Below are 4,745 nucleotides of genomic sequence, written 5' to 3' on the forward strand. Positions count from 1 at the left end.
GTGTGTCTTTCCCTGTTGGTTTGGGGAAGCGCAAATAGATAGTTCTATGATTAAAAATCCTTGTTGCTACCAGAATATAAACTCTGATAGTAGTAGTAGTAATATTAATAATAATAATAATAATAATAATGACATAACAATAATACACCAGACAGGCAATAAGAAGAAGGAAACTTCTTTTCCATCACAGCCACGATTGCAGAATAGACTTAAGACAACTGAGATATCTGTTCCCATAACTATAAAAGTATGTATATGTACAGACATGGAAGAATAAGACAGGAGATGTACTTATAGTGCAGCCTGTTCAGCCAGAAAGATATTGAGTGCGGAAAGGGACATGCAAGCACATCATTTGTATAACAGTTTATTTAATTAGTTAGTATAAAGCCTGTTCAGTCTTGTACTCACTGTAACAGTGCTGCATTTTCTGCAGTTCTTTTTAGTGTCACCATTTTGAATATGGAGTTAATCTCTTACTTAATTTTAGAAATCTGGCCGTTCAACTTCATTGCAATAAGAGTAGTGTTCATTTTTAATGATTCCCCCAAACTTTTTGAATCTGAACAGTGGAAGCCTTTTGAAGAGTTAAAAGTCTATCTTCCTGGAAAGAATTAAGGGTGGATTAAAGGATCAGGGAGGAAGAATCACTCATAGCTTTATTAGTTTCACTCCTTCTGTGACAGGCTTTTTTAAAATAAATGTTGGGGTTGGCAGTCACAAAAGCATGTGAAGTCCGCTGAGATCAAAAACTTAATTCCAGTCTATTGTAAACTGTTGCACACTGCATTTATTTAATATATCCCCAGCTGAATCCTTAATTCAGAAAACTTCCAAGCAGAGATATTTTCTGAAAAAAAAAAAAAAAAGCTGAAATCATGAAAAAAAGTGTATAAACAGAAGTGCCATTTTCCCACTATGCATGGGGACCTTAAAAGGGAAAAATATCTTGTCCTAACGCTTGTCCATGCTATGCAACATACACAAACAAAAGGAAAAACACTTCTTGAGCACTGTGGCATATTTAGGGTATGAGCTAATAGATTGAAAATCAGTCTGAAATCTGAAATCAATGGAAAGCCTCCTGTTTACTTCAATGGGTAAGTGACAACGACTTTCATGAAAGTGCTGCTTCTTTTTTTCACATGCACAACTGTCAGGAAAAGTAAAAATACTGTTTTAAACCACTTAACGGGGTCTTACAAATCAATGGATTTACTCTCCAATACGAATGTAAGTAAATGAAAGTATTTTTTATCCGTGAAGTAAAAATTGATCAGCTTCTCTCATTACTGATTGTATGAGCTGTATTAATATAGAAAAATATGAAGAGTAAATGCAATTTACTCCACAGCAAATGCAAAATTCAATATTTAATCAGAAATAATCCACTGCACAGATACAGGGTGCAGAGTGACAGTCTAACAGCAGTTCAGCAGAAAAGGATCCATAGATTAAAAGTTGAACACGACCCAGGAGTGCCATGCTGTTTCTGCCTTGAAGGTGCATGTGACAGCAGGTAATGAACTTAAATTGTAGCAAGGGAAGCCCAGGATAAGCATTAATAAAAACCTTCTCCTGGTAAAGCTAGTGATAGGCTGCCTTGGAGAGAATCCAGCATCGCAGCAATGGAAGCCTCTGAGACCACTTTAGACAGCCGTTGTTGGGGACGATATAAGCATAGTCAGTTCTTCCCCAGCATGGGGGGGATTTTTAATGACGTGCATCCCTCCACTGGCATTCTCTTGTTTCCTTGTTTGCACTTTCAGGGCTCTTCACCTATTACGTTTCAATCAATACTGAAATGTCAGCTCTGATGGCCAGTCAACCAATACTGCCAGACTCCACTGCCCATGGGTTGTTCTTCCGAATAAGCACCCTTTTTACCTTCTCTTATGTTACTTCTCACACTCCCAATAAACACTGTCAAGCGCTAATCATTAAAAAACTTTGCTGCAATACCAATCTTTTATAGGCAAGATCCCAGCACCCTAAGAGCTTGCAAGTATAATTTAACTTGTTATCCTCATCCATCTACATTGAATTAGTATATTTTATATTTTAACCATAATTTCTCTAGGGCAAGGACTATCTTTTTGTTATCTGTTCAGGCCATGCTTAATGCCCAGCTTAGTCTTAGTTTACAATATGGCCCTGCTAGCAGTAGTGCAATAAAGTGACATTTAGGATTCAGTGAAACCTGTCTCAAGCAATAATACAGCCTGGACTTGCATTTGCAGTATCAAAACATTTTGACAAGCTATTTCAATTTTACAAACTTTGTGTAAGGGTAGATACTTCTTGTATCAGATTCTGCCTTTAACAACAAAAGAAAACCCCAAAACCCAAAAAGTCCCAATCCAAAACCAGCTGATCCATTTCTAAAACTGAAGCTAGAAGAAAAGACATTGATCACTAAAAAAAAAAAAGACAGAAGCATTTTCAGAGATCTATAGCCACATAAGCTTCTAGCCTGCCAGGAGTCATCTTCCTGGGAAGAGAGCTGTTTTTCATCCCCGTGAAAATCGTACCAAATCAAGTAAAAATGTTGACTCTTAGATGGAAGAAAGCAGTCTGCACGCAGTACAGAAGTGCTGGAGCTTTCAGCAGCCAGATCCCATTCTCACAGAGATGTTTAAACCCTCCGCAGTTGCCTGTGACAGGGTTTCACAAGAGACCTGATCACAGAGCAACAGGACCCACTTCACTGCCTGTGGGTGGCTGCGGGCCAAGGCCAGCAGATGTCAAGGAAGCTGCTTGCTCGTGGTCCCAGTGAGCTTGTTGGTGCGCTCCTGGCAGCAGGAAAGGAACAAGCGGCAAAAGCTGTGCCAGACCACAGGACCAGAATCAGACTGAGGAAATGGGGATGTGGCTGGAGGTTAATGGTGAACAGAGAAATATCTGACTGGAGACTGGGAGTCAAGAAACGGAGGAGAATTCTGAGGGGAGAGAAGGCGGCAACTACCCGTCTCTTTGCCAGCTACTTCCAATGCGGGAGCGTGTGGAGGAGCAGGGAGGGCACATTGACCAAAAGAAAGCATTGAGGGAGGAGAGGAGACAGGGACTGGCTGTGCCAGGAGACACAGCGGGAACCACTGTGCGTGTGAAGGGGAGACGGCTTTGACGAGGAACTGGGAAAGAGCTGGGACCTGCTGGGCAAGGAGGACAGAGCAAAGTGTGAAAAAGGGAAGAAGAGGCAGATGCCTCAGGATGGGACTTGGGATATTTAGTTCTCTTTAAAAAAAAAAAAAAGCCTGTCAAAATTAAAAACATTAAAAGAAATTTGTGTTTACCAAATCAAGCATTCAAGGGCCAGGAAATGTTTGACCGAAGACTGTCCCTGGAATCTCAGTGTGGCCTCCTTCAGTGTATGAGTTATAATACAGCCTTATATGACTAAGCTTTGAATTTCCAACATTGCAACTTAACCACTTCTGATTTAGCTTTGTGTTTTATGTGGGAGAGAAACACACTTGCATAAACCAAACAGGACCCTCAGGAAACTAAATCATCCATTCTGCATATTAAATAAAAACGACAGTATTGATCATACACATCCTGCCTTGGATTTTACAGAAAGAAATTTTTGAAACAACATATAATTAAACAGAAAAATTTGCTGCAGTGAGATTATATAGAGACAAATGAGTCTAATAATCATATACAATCATAACTGAAAAAGTTAGAAGAAATTCTAAAATAAGAGCAATTAGGAAGAATATTGTCATCAGCACAAATGCAGGAAGGAAGATCCCCCTTTCCTTGTAGGATGCCTGACAAGCAGTAGATACCACCCTTGGTCATTGGAAAGGAGGGGTCAAAACAACTTCATCATAGAAGAGTAATGCAGGGCTTTGGGTCCATCAGGAGGGCAGGAGGAGGGCAGAACTGGGGATTCCAAAAAGTCCTACTCTGTCAGCTCAGGCCCCATGGCTGGAAACACAAATACCCTGGGCTGGACCATGCAGGAGCAGCTTTTTTTTTTTTTTCTAAGGGAATTTGAAGCTTGAAGGCAAAACAAGCCCATCTGAAGATCATGCCAGCTTATCTTAGTTACTCTGGTGTTTTAGCTGTTTTTTTCTTCGAGTTTTCAGCAGTTGCTGTTCATTGCCAAGCCTGTTATTTCACACATGACTGAGAGTAAAATCCTGAGTATCTTTCCCAGCCTACTGGGCTAGATGAGGGACCTGCCCCCTCTTTTCCTAGCCCCAAATAATAGAGAGCCCTTGCAACCAATATGTTTCTTCCTGGTGGAGAACAGCCATGGACCCATTTAGTCGCAGGTGTCATGCCCTACTTTAATTCTCTCCAGAACACACTGCCTTACAAAGACCCATCGTACTGAGCAGGAGAAAATGTCAGGAAAGCTCTGCTCCGAAGGAGGAGTGACCACTGTCCTGGTTCCGGCTGGGACAGAGTTAACTTTCTCGCCTGTAGCTTGGGGGGTGTGCTGTGTTTTGGGTTTGGTATGAAAGGAGCGTTGATGGCCCATTGATGCTTTGGCTGGTGCTGGGTGATGCTCGCAGGGGGCGGGGGGAGCACAGCCGGGGTGGTGGACCCAGCTGGCCGATGGGGTATTCTATACCATCTGACATCATGCTCAGTATAAAAACCAGGTGTGTGGGGGGCTCGCCCCCCGTTCGTGACACGCGGTCGGTGGTCGGTGAGCAGTTGCATTGTGCATCCCCTGCTTTGTATATTCTGTTATTGTTGTTGTCCTCACTGTTACTATTACTGTTCTATTT

This window comes from Fulmarus glacialis, unplaced genomic scaffold (assembly GCF_000690835.1).
Source record: "Fulmarus glacialis isolate BGI_N327 unplaced genomic scaffold, ASM69083v1 scaffold11954, whole genome shotgun sequence".
Lineage (NCBI taxonomy): Eukaryota > Metazoa > Chordata > Aves > Procellariiformes > Procellariidae > Fulmarus > Fulmarus glacialis.